The sequence below is a fragment of the Gracilinanus agilis genome, chromosome 6, assembly GCF_016433145.1.
Source record: "Gracilinanus agilis isolate LMUSP501 chromosome 6, AgileGrace, whole genome shotgun sequence".
Lineage (NCBI taxonomy): Eukaryota > Metazoa > Chordata > Mammalia > Didelphimorphia > Didelphidae > Gracilinanus > Gracilinanus agilis.
In genome coordinates this window covers 168,149,509-168,162,880 of record NC_058135.1, presented here as the reverse complement: position 1 = coordinate 168,162,880, position 13,372 = coordinate 168,149,509, and the positions used below count along the sequence as shown (strand labels likewise).

At 35.5% G+C, this 13,372-nt stretch overlaps 1 protein-coding gene across 2 annotated transcripts in view; it reads left to right on the top strand.

The window, feature by feature from the left end:
• Window positions 1–13,372, top strand: part of GABRB1 (gamma-aminobutyric acid type A receptor subunit beta1) — a 476,966-nt gene that overhangs the window by 135,653 nt on the left and 327,941 nt on the right. The window lies entirely within an intron of this gene.

Sequence of the window (13,372 nt, the reverse complement as noted above, 5' to 3'; positions counted from 1 at the left end):
ACCTTAGGTAGAAATGGCTGTAGCCAGTTAATGATGTTACCAGGATCTGACTACTTCAAACTAGGTATTGTTACTTAAGATAAGATGTTGGCTTTCAAAGATTAGGGGGCAGCTGGGTAGCTCAGTGGATTGAGAACTAGGCCTAGAGACAGGAGGTCTTAGGTTCAAATCTCACTTCCCAGTTGTGTGACCCTGGGCAAGTCACTTGACCCCTATTGCCTACCCTTACCACTCTTCTGCCTGGGAGCCAATACCCAGTGTTGACTCTAAGATGGAAGGTAAAGGTTTAAAAAAACATATATATATATATATATATATATATATATATATATATATAATATCCCACAAACAAAATAAATAAAGCACCATTCACCAAACAAACAAGTAAAAGACCATTTCCCCACCCAAAAAAGAAGAAAAAAAAGCAAAGATAAGAAATAATGTTTCTTCGCTTCCTCAGAATTCTCGTTGCTGCTACATGATCAATTCTAACTGATCCCAAGCCTTTCTAAAAACTAAACATCATTGTTGTTTAATCCAAAGAATCTTGGGTATTGGTACGCCTAGTTAGTAAATATATATCTCTTTGTTACACACAGACTAGAAAGCTGCTTCTGTTGCACCCATGTGGCTTTCTGTTTGAAGATTGTCATCCTAATAAAACCATGAGATGCTTGTCCTCTTAGGTGACAGTCTACACAGAGAGTCCATGAAAAAGTATTCATTTTATCACTGTGGCAAATATTGACTCCTGATACAAAGTTACTCCAAAGCTGCAACTCAAGTTCAGATTGACAAAGAAAGGGAATCTAAAAACGATAAGAAATGACAAATAAGATGATCATAAAAAACCTGGAAAGACTTATATGAAATGATGCAAAGTGAAGGTAGTAGAACCAGAACACTGTACACAATAACAACAACAATATATCATGACCAACTGTAAATGACTTAACTGTTATCAATAAGGCAATTCAGGATATAAGGATTCAGGACAGTTATAAAGGGTTCACTATGAAAAAATTTACCCACTGCTGCTGAAGGAACAGACTGAGTCTGACTGCAGATTGAAACATCATTCTTTGTTTCATTTCCTCCATTAATTTTTCTCTAGGGTAAGCAAGATGAGTCTCATCTCGTGACATGAAGTACAGGGAAATATGTGTTATATGATAATCTATGTACAACCTAGAGGTTCAATAGATTTCTTAATAATTAAAGTCTCTCATCATTACTAAAGAGGGAAAAAAAACAGGGTCAAGAATTTGTAGATGTGTTCCTCTTGAAGCTTCATTTACTATAATGATGCTCTAGTCATTCATTATTCTGAGAGAAAACATTTAGCATGCTGAGAAAACACCCATTGCCTCAACAGCAACCAAATCTGTGTCTCCTCCTAGGAGTTTATAAATAAAGCTATGGTTGATGGGAACTTGGGCAATGTTTCTCTTGCCCAGAATGATTTAGAACCCCACATTGCTTCTGATGGTCATTCTCCCATTAATTCTAAACAAATCCCAAGTGAGGAAGTCACTTCATGAAAGCTATAATAGTGCTATAATACAATGATGTATTTAGATTTGTGCAACCCTTAAAAATGCTCTAGGATACAGACTATATGAGATTTGGCAACCTCACCATTTCTGACTCACTACAGCCATAGTTTTCACCCCAAAGCAGGAACTATGTAATCAAAATTGAAAAGATTACCCTTCCCACTGCCTTCTTAGAGAGGTCTTAGGTCTGGACAACCATCATAGCATTGGTGAATAATGATAATTCTATCTTCAAAGCCAAATCCATCATGAATGCTTAAGGATGAGGAAGTTGGGGAAGGTCAGCAATGGTAAACTAGAAAAATGCCAGTCAATGAAGGACTTCATGTCCCTTGAGAACACTAAAGTGGATATGGAGGCCTGGCAGGTACCCTGAAATGTTGTTAAATGGGCTCTGCCAATAACTACTAATTGGATTAGTATCTTAGTGAATGTGATACAACTCTTCCTAAGAATCAAAAAATAGAGCAGCAAAGGATTCCAAGCTGTCCCCACTCAATATTATTTCAAGAAATCATAAATAAAAACTATTTAGATATACTGGGACTATAATGAAGATAGAAGGAATCATCTAGCTCCTCCTGGAAGAAATGCCAGAGTGAAAATTCCTAGAAATATCCTAATTAAAATCCAGAATTTCCATGTCAAATAAAAATACTGCAAGCATCCAAAAAGTAACTAGTGTTATATTAAGGGAGGTCACTTGTATCTATTTGAGGAGGTAGAAATGATGTACAGAGAGGAATAAGATGACACTTCTCCTTTATAACAGTTGCTCAGGCAGGATCCTTCAGGTCAAAGAGGTTTATCCCTTCAGGACCCACCTGGGGTTAATTGATCTATTGATATGGGCTCTTCAGCTAGGATAAGGATGATATTCTGATTGGGTTGTCTCCCTTCCCAAAACAAACTTTGAAACTGATTTAGGAAGGTACTTTAAACTTTATATATTAATAAGAAGGATAAGGGTAAAGGACTGAGGTTTAGGAGACCCTACTTTAATTTGCTACTAATGAAACTTCCAACTGCTGGCAAATGAAGAAATAATGTTAGCTTCCCTCTGGTTCAGCCTGGCCAGGGCTAAACCAGAGTAGGTAAACTGCTGGGAAATCTTCAGCTTCTTCTTCTGTAGATCTTAAGCCTAACAGTTGAGCTTTCCACCCTTTCCACCCTCTTCTTCGCCTCCTGCCCACTTCCTGGATCCCTCCCAGGCCCTGGGAAACCAAGATAACTAGATGATGAAACTCCTAATAGCTAGGGACAGTAGACACCGAGGTGGAGGTCAAGTACAGGTTGATAACGGTATATCAAGTACAGGAAGAGCTTGCAGAGAGATGTTTGCACCCTGTCACTCCAAGACCAGGATCCACTGATCTCCAGCCTCAGCACAGGTCAAAGACCCAGAACTTTTGCTCAGGGTTCTCAACTTCCCCCTCCTGCCTTTCACATGCCTCCCTGGGAACATTCTATCCAACTGACTTATCTGTCAATCATTGAATGAACTTCAAGCTCCCAGAGATTCAATATAACACTAGACAAATACTAAGGAACCACAATCATGATCAAACAAAATCTGTCAGATTCTACTAAATAAAAGAGGACATTTTACAACATAAAATTCTAAAAGGCAAAAGTTATAATCTTTCAAGCAAAATTTATTTAGCCTGGAAAGCTAATTATAATCTAATGGGCTGTGCAAAATAGAATAATACTATGGTACCAGACTTTGAAGCATTTCTGACAATAAAGACTAGAACTAAGTGGGAACTTTAAAATACAAAAACAAGTCAGGAGGAACCTAGAAACATAAATTTATTTTAGTAGTTAGAAGGGTTTCTATGATGCTATAGTCCTAATATTTTAACAAGAGGAGAAGAAATGTGTCCTTCAGAGGGTAATGAATTAAATAAGAATTGTCCAGAACCTAGGAGTGAATTGGTTCTATTTTGTGAACTTTAGAAGAGAGTCTAAAAGGAATATAACTAGAGCAGAAAGCAGGAAGGATATAACCTCAGATGTAGTAAGGCAGATATTATCTACATTTTGCATTTGAGAAAAATGAGGCTCAGTGGTTAAGTGATTTGTGCATAATCATACAGCTGTTGGCGACAGAATTTGAAAACAGAACTTCCTGTCTTAAAGTCCATAATACTATTCAACATGCTATAGCAGCAGGGATTATGATTAATCCAGGTTCCTCTTTCACATTTCATTGATACCTAGAAAATATGAATTTTTAATAGTCAGAAATATCTGATTTAGATTATGGACTCAAGAAAACAATATATAGATTGAATCTCTGTGTTAATATAAGAAAGATTCTGCCATATGTTGGAACTTCATTTTTTAAACATCAATGTGGTTGGCTTTTCAAATGGCAAGTGGACAGGGAGATATGTGGAAAGACTACAGGAACAACACTGTGGTTGTGTACATAATAATAGAAAGTCTCTTTATTAGCGCAATAGTTATAAACCTGTCAGTAACCACTTCCATTGAAAATAAATCAGCATTTCTATATATTTCCAACACATCACAGCAGCAAGAGTTAGAAAGAGAAATTCCATTTCAAATCACCCTCCACAATATAAAATACTTAGGAATCTATCTGCCAAGACAAAAACAGGAATTATACGAACACAACTACAAAACACTTACGACACAATTAAAACTAGATCTGCAGGCCTAGAGACAGGAGGACCTAGGTTCAGATCTGGCCTCAGACAATTCCCAGCTGTGTGACCCTGGGCAAGTCACTTGACCCCCATTGCCACTCTTCTACCTAGGAACCAATACACAGAAGTTAAGGGTTTAAAAACAAAACAAAACAAAAAAAACTAGATCTAAACAATTGGAAAAACATGATTGCTCATGGGTAGTACAAGCTAACATAATAAAAATGAACATCCTACCCAAATTAATTTATTTACTTAGTGCCATACCTATAAAACTACAAAGAAACTTTTTTATGGAACTAGAAAAAATATAACAAAGTTCATTTGGAAGAAAAAAAGATCAAGAATATCAAGGGAAATAATGAAAAAAAAATGTGAAGAAAGGTAGCAGTACCAGATCTTGAACTGTACTGTAAAGCAGTGGTCATCAAAACAATATGGTACTGGTGAAGAGACAGAAAGGAGGATCAGTGGAATAGACTTGGGGTAAGTGACCTCAGCAAGACAATATATAATAAACCCAAAGAGTCCAGCTTTTGGGACTTAAACTCACTATTTGACCAAAACTGTTGGGAAACTGGAAAACAGTATGGTAGAGATTGTGTGTTAATCAACATCTCACACCCTCAACAAGACAAATTCAGAATGGGTGAATGACTTGAATATACAGAAGGAAACTATAAGTAAATTAGGTGAGCACAGAATAGTATACTTATCAGATCTTTGAGAGGGGAGGGATTTTAAAACTAAGCAATAGTTAGAAAAAATTACAAAATATAAAATAAATTATTTTAATTACATTAAATTAAAAAGGTTTTGTACAAACAAAACCAATGCAGCCAAAATTAGAAGGAAAGCAAAAAATTGGTAAAAAATCTTTATAACAAAACATCTGACAAAGGTCTAATTACTAAAATCTATAAGGAGCTAAATCAATTGTACAAAAAAATCAAGCCCCCCAATTAATAAATGAGCAAGGGACATAGACAATTTTCAGATGAAGAAATCAAAACTACAAAGAAACTTTTTTATGCAAAATTTGTTCTGTTGGATCCCATAATGCAGAACCAAGAATAGTGGGTGACTGTCATAAGAAATAAAAATTATCCATTGAAACAGTCCAGAAATGGAAGGGGTGGCTTTGAGAGATGATGGAGTTCCCTTTCTTGGAGGTCTTTAAGAAGAGCCTAAATGACCACTTGTCAGATATATTATAATAAGGATTCCTGTCATGTATAGATTGGACTAGAAAACCACTGAGATAATTTCTAACTCCCAAATTCTCTGATTCGGTGGTTGCAGAGATGACTCGTTGCAATGCTGAGCAAATAATGGCAGTTCTCTAGGTGATATCTCAAAGCTTCAGTTAGCAATTAGAACACAGTGGAAGGTAGTTTTGAGGGCTCAGAGGCTGACTTATTTACATGAGGGAGGTAGTGGTTGGGGAAAGAATACCTTCTAGGGTTGTGTTTACATGCCCGTTAAAGGTAAGGACAGAAACTGGAACTTCTGATTCTTTTTCTATTGCAGTGCTATGTCTTCTGCATGGCTATCATAGTACGTGCACAAGAGAGTAAAGAAGAAAAGAGGACCATTTATCAATGGTAGCAATGGCAATGGGCCCCTATTATGATCTTGTATGGATTTTATCTTTCTGGTCAATAAGCACTCCAAATGAGCTATTATATACTTTATGTTGCCTTGAGAATTCATCTGGGGCAAAGCCCTTTTAAGGATTCAATAAAGAATCCCTTTGGGGTTAGGAGCTATGTTGGTGCTCATAACCATTTAAAAATTTCTACTCTAAATGATTCTGGGATTTTTTTCAAATAGAAATAAGGGAGTAGGTGTGGTCCACTCAGTAGCTTCCTATTTTAACTATTTTTTTTTCCACCAGGTGCTAGGCTTTATTGTTTCTTTGCTACTTAAATATTGAAAATACTTTAATTGCCCTCTAAATTTGGTACCCTAAGCATCTTGCCTTAATTGTAACTCTTGCTGGATCCAATCTGCCAAGAGAGCGCAGCTTATTTCTTATGTGAACTTACTTTTTCTCACAGTACATAGCACAGAAATGATTACAGAGTAGGAACTTAAAATTTTTTAAGCGAGTATAAAGATAAATGAATATTCCCAAAACTTGAGGGAGTACCATATATTTTGATATATTATTTTCCAACCCTTTCTAGGGAATATCATCTATTCTATGATTTTTTTATTTGCCAGATGATACATTAAAGTAGGTAAATGGGGCAGTGGATGGAGCAGTCGGCCTGGAGTCAGAAAGAACTGAGTTTAAATCTGGCCTCAGACACTTACTAGCTGGGTAACTCTGGACAGGTCACTTAACTAATTAAACAAGTCACTTTGTTTGCCAGTTTCCTCCTCTGCAAAATGAACTGGAGAAGGAAATGGCAAATGACTCCAACATCTTTACTTAGAAAACTCCAAATGGGATCATGATGAGTCAGGCGCAACTGAAACAAATGAACAAAAATGTCAAAACAAGTCTTGAGGAGTAAAGCAAACCTTTGTCTAAACATTTCATTACCTAGACTCACTCTTGAACCTAAAGATCTCATTTTACCCCTTTGGGGCTATAACTCATGTTTCACCTGCTGAGTATTAACCAAATCTTTTTTATTCCTTCAGATTGCTCTTTCTTTTTAACAAAAGCCTTAGTGAACAATCTTTTCCAGAGGAGAAATTTCTTAGACACAATTAAAAGAAAGCTCATGAAGTTATGTCACAATGGAAATATATACATGTATTGTTCTAAGTCATCCTATTTTCCAAAGGGGGAAATAGTCATAGAAAATAATATTGTATAAAGTTATCACTCAATTACAAATACTCTAATATCCTACTGTAGTTTCATTATGAGACAGTCACATCAATTTAGATCTCATTCTTTCATTCATTTATTTTAAAAAAGGTATTAAGCACCTGCTGATTTTAGATTACTGTACTAAGTACTAGAGTAGATAAAAGAAATTTAGATTACAATCTAGTAAAAGGAAGAAGAATCACATACAAAGTAACTGAAATCAAGAAAAAATACATTATGCAAACTAAAAAGGTAAAAAGATAAGGCTAAAGTGATCTCTAGAGTAGAAGGGATGTTGCTGATGTGGAAGGATTAGGAAAAATTTCATATAGCAGATGGCATTCCAGTTGATCTTTGAAAGCTAGGTGGGAGAAACAGAGGCTTCGGCAGGGCAAAAATAGTCCTGATACACTAGAGCACTGAGGATACTGAAAGGAGTATTTGAAAAAGGACTGGCAAGCCAGAGATTATATATTACCTCTTGGGTGTCACACAATAGAATTTGAACTTGGCAGGTAAAAGTATCAGTGCTTTGAATACTATGAGTAAATTAGAGTCATGAATGATTGATGGGACAGAACCGTTGTAGGATCATAGTACTAGAGGTAGAAAAGACCTCAGAAGACATCCAGTCCAACTTTTTATTTAAATCATAAGGAAGGGTAGTTAGGTGACTCAGTGGATAGAGAGCCAGTCCTAGAGATGAGAAATCCTAGATTCAAATCTGGATTAAGACACTTCCTAGATTTGTGACCCTGGGCAAGCCAGTTAACTCTGGTTGGCTAGCCATTATCATTCTTTTGCCTTAGAACAAATACTCATTATCAATTCTAAGACAAAAAGGTAAGAAACTTAAGACCTGGGAGGTAATTTAACCAAGACCATTAAATAAGTAAGTCAGCACCACTGGTGGGGTTTAAATCCAAGGCTTCCAACTCTATCACTGGCATTCGCTCTATTGATCTATTGATTTACTGATAAGCCTCTGATCTATCTACCCTGATATTTTAGGAGGCTATTGCAATATTCTAGCAGGTGGTAATGAGGGCCTCTGATATATGAGAGAGAAGAGATGTGAAGGAGTAGGGTTACATGAGAAGATTCATAGAAAATGGAGAGGGATTAGGAGAAAGGGGGAGAATAAGGATGGTATGAAAGAAAAAGTGATTAATTCCTAGAGCAATGCCTTAGAAAAAGTATAGGAAGGGATTACATGTAGAAGTTGGCCTTAGTGATAAATATCCATTCCTCATTTCTTTCAAAACTCTTCCTCTGAAACCAAAGGGTAGGAAAAAAGAGTGGGTGACATTGCTAAGTTTTGAGAATTGGAAGAGGAGCTCTTCAGTGAAGTAGGAGGCTGTCAACGATTTTATAAGTTTGTGTGGTGGAGCAGGGGGTTGGGGTGGAAATGTAGCTTGATGTTTGAGAAAAGAATTCCGTTAAATATCTTTAGGTTTGTCAAATTCTATCTAAAAGATGATACAACATTAATTCTCTATTTGTATTTTTCCAAAGAAGCCATTAGCTGATGCTGAGGTTTTAATTCAAAGTAAGGGAGTCAATAAAGATATAGACTTCTAACTCTGCAGCTGGAAAGGACCAGATAAGTCATTTAATCCAGTCTCTTAATTTTACATATGAGAAAATTTGGGTTCAGTTACTTCTTCGAAGTCACGACATTAGAAAGCATCATTTGGAGTATGGACCTGAAATTGTTGACTCCAGATCCAGCTTTTGTTTTTCTTTTTGGTTGTATCCAATAATTACAGATACATGAAGTAGTATGGAAGGAGCAATGGATTTGCAGTGAGAAAACGTGGAATGAAAAACTGCCTCTTCCACTTATCTGTGTAACCTTGAGTAAATCACTTCACTTCTCTTACATTATTTACATTTTTATAATATATATTTTATATAAAATATTATTTACATCTGTAAAAAAATGAAGCCACTGGAATCAATGACCTCTAAAGTCCCTTCCATTTCTAAGTCTATAATCATACAATTCTATATGCATAAATATTCAAATATATAATATACATTTGTGTATATGCATATACACACATGTGCCTCATTCCATTTTAGGAAAATTCTATCCATCTTTCTTTTTTTCCCCATAATATATTTCCAAGTGCTAAATTGGAAGGCTTTCTGAGGTTTAAAAAATTGTTTTCGTTTAGAACAGTCTTTAAAGCCCTCTGATCTTAAAATGTGATGGTGCAATAGGCAGCTAAAGAACAATCTTCACAACTTCTCACAAATGTCTGGCATCATTAAGGCTGCTCAGTGGGAGAGCCCAAAGTGACATCTGCGTCCCACTATGAACAATAACAGTTGCAGGCACCAAAACAGAAATGATAATTTCAAAGAAAGCCAAATAGAATACTTCAATATATGTATATTTCATTATACATTCCAATATCAATCGTGTTTCTTCATGCCATTTAAAAAATAAATTTGATAGGAGCAGCAAGTCAGCAAATCCACTCCCCTGCTGAAAGAAAGGGATAAAAGTTCCATAACCTTCCTCTTAATTCATCTCTCTCACTATATTCTAAGCCCTGCAGTCTTTCCTTATGGTAAATAATCATTCTCATTAGGTATAATTCTTATATGTGTACATATATGCATTCTTTTATATTACATTCTTATATATTCTTATGTTGTATCTTATACATAAAATATTTTATTATAATTTTAAGTTCATTGTCTTTCCATTTAAAGACTTATCTGGGCCAAATAATTGCTTATCTCTTATCCTTCCTTATTCATTTCTTTTATCCCTGATTCTCCACCTTCTTTCCTTTTTCCTTGAATCTTTCCTTGAAGAACAGGAAAATGTTTTTAGGTAGAAAAGAGAAAGATAAGTAGCACCTAAAGGATGATGACCAGCATCCTTTCTTTTTCAGTCCTAGTACCATCACTTTATTATATATACCCTACTCGAGACTTGCTTCAGTTTCATGAGATCTGTCATAAAGCAAATATCCCATAATAAACACATTAGTCTCTGTTTTAAAATTGACCAATACTATCTACAATTGATTTAAAATTCAAATGTATTATTTTCATAATGAAGCAGTAACATATTGTGCAAGAATATGAGGTGTGTCCTTTTACATATTTGCATGGAGATCTTAGAGATTTGGGGGCCTTATAAAAGCTGCAGGTACATTATTCCCATAGGAATTCCTCCCTAGAGGAATGCAACAAAAGGAGTAAAGGAAACCGAGAAGTTTGCCCTTTTGCTGATCTTCCTAGAGGCATATTAGAGCTCCAGAATATTTCCCCAGAATCCTTTGGTCAAGCATCAGTCTGTTCTTACATGTACACAGAGTAGGAAGTTGTTTCCCAGCAGGTATGTGTTGAGGGTTATAAAGCCTGTTCTTTATCATCTTTTCATCTAAATATGCATTTTCCTTACTAAAAACAAAAAGTGGGGCAACAAAGTGGTTCAGTGGATTGAGAACCAGGTCTTTGGTTCAAATGTGACCACAGACACGTTCTGGATGTGTGACGCTGGACAAGTCACTTGACCCCCATTGCCTAGCCCTTACCACTCTTCTGTCTTGGAACCAAATCATAGGATCAAATTGCTTACCATCTGTACAAAAGGGAGAGAAGGGAAGAAGGGAGACAATTTGAATCCTAAAAGTTCATAAAATGTATATTAAATATTATCACATATAATTAGGGAAATAAATTATTTTTTAAAAAGAACTAATACATAGTATTGATTTTAAGATAGAAAGTAAAAGTTAAAAAAAACTAAAGGCAACACAGAATAGTGGATATTCCATGCATTCAAGTCTTACCTCTGATTATTGACACAGTCAGTGAATAAGCAAACACCAGCCTGGGCAAGGCAAGTTTTCTAATATATCAGTGTTTCTCCTCAGGATATGAATTAGTCCTACTTGTCATAGACATTGTTTTGTACTGATTGTCTGGGACACAAACATGCTCTGGCTACAAAGAAATGCTGAAAACAATCATGGCATACGAATATATTCAGATATTCAAATGGCTAAGGGGGCTCAGTGTCTCCACCATCAACACAGATCATCATCCATCCATGCCTGCCCATATTGTACACCATTTATTAATATTCTCTCAAAAGCTTCCCTCAGAACATCCACCCAAATGTGGAACAAGGAAGAGCCCTTTGCTTCTGACATTATGAGAGGCAACACATGGACCACTCTAGTAGTTTCTTTATACAGTTCCTTAGTGACTTTCTTTACTCCAGTTCTCTGATATCTTCACTGGTTATGTGTTGCAGCCTGCACACACTACTTGCTCTGCTCATCTTTCGTATGTCAGAAGCAGCAGTATTCTGTTTTGCTGTCATATAAAAACTCTAACAATAAAATGTTAGGATTCAAAATACATACCTTTGCTTTTCAAAGAAGCCTGAAATCAGCAAAAGAGGCTTCTTTTTTCCAAAGACAATAAATCTTAATTCCTCTTTTTCAACTGTGAATCCAAGTCAATATCCATCTCTAATATTCAACCCAGTTAGATATACTGTTGTGTAACTGCTAAAGAATGTCCATCGTATGTGGAATATATGTTGAAATCTGACGAGTGGACATTTTAATCCATTTGGTCTTTCCTGTGGTGATAGATTAGAGTCCTTTGAGTGATACATCAGAGTCCTCCCAGTTCTTTTCCAGGAGGTTCTTAAAGGTCCCATGATTTGATTAAATCAGTACAATGTCCATAGCCAAAAAGAGAGGAGAAAAGGGATCAAGTGAAGGATCCCTACTATTCACATTTCTTTCAATTGCTTTCAATCTGGACTCTATGCTAGATCTCTTCTACCACAGTGGCAAAAGCCTTGGATTAACACATATTTCCTCTTTTGTACCCCATCTTTATTATCTGAATATTCTCATTGAGCAGAACTATTTCCGTGGTTACATCCAACAAGGAACCATGCTATAGGAATTGGAAACAACTTGCTATAAAAGGACTTATAAGGTGGTCTTTTGTTTTGTGGATTTAATTTTTTTTAATGATCAACAAATAATAAACACGAAGACATCCTATTCTCTGTATCTTTCAGTCATTTATGAGATACTGAAGATGTAATCTATTGTTGAATGTCACTTGTGAAATCCTTTTGTTCCCTATTAATATTCTCATTGAGGATGTCCTTGATTTATATATAGATGACTCCCATAAAGGTTTTTGTGTAAATGGGAGAGTAGGAATGTAAGTTTGTTATTAATGATCTCTCAGGCACCTTTTTTTTTCCCCCGGATATTAACAAAGTCCTTGGTTTTTTCCGTACCTTAAGTAACTTCCTATTCTTCAGATACCCTGTAAACTAGTTTTTCAATGTCCTTATAAATGTATTGCCTCCAGCACAGATCACCTCTATATGTGTTTGGTCCAATCTAGTCATTTTTCCTGTCTTTGTTCTCTTTGGTGACATTTCTACCTCTTCGGTAAGCACTTGGGTGAATGTTATGTGGAGGTCCCAGTGAAGGCCTCTATTATCTTTAATGGAGAAAACAGTTTGTCACTGTTATGACTTTTTGAAATCTTTTCAATTTTTTTTCTCTTTGTAATTCTGGTTTGATCCTTAAATGCCCTTGGGATGATTTTGCCTACTTGAATGTCTTGCTACACTTTCTTCAAACTAGTTTTATCTTGCACATTTTCTCTACATTTTATGAAGCAACACTGTTCATATTAATTCATCATTCTTCTTTATAAGACTTCACAAATAAGTTCATATTCTAAGTAAGCATTGACAATAACAGCCACATCTCTCTATTTGTAATTAATAATTAGGTTAATAATAATAACAATAACAAATAACATTTGCTTTAATGGTGGAAAATTTTTTAAGCATATCAATTCATTTGATCTCATAACAACCCATAAGATTGGTGCTATTATCCAAAATATGAAGAAAAATTATACTGAGAAATTAAATGATTTGCCCAAGGTAATATAAATAGTAAGCGCCTAAATCAAGTTTTGAACATAGCTCTTCCTGATTTCAAATCCAACATTATACCATGTGGTTAATGTTGGTAAACTAAGGCATTTCATGGGATCTTTTGATCTCCTTTTGACAAATAATTTACATTCATCAAACTTCTCTGAAATTATTATAGTCAGTGTTAATGTCAGGTCTGTTAGTTACAGTTAATGGAATGAAATATTCTTGTACCATTCAAAATAAGGAATATGAGGAACTCAGAAAAATCTAGGAAAAATTCTATAAACTGATAAAGCATGAAAGAATGAATTTTCTGTCTATGACTCCTTTAATCCTTGATAGTTCTTAGGAAAGCCTT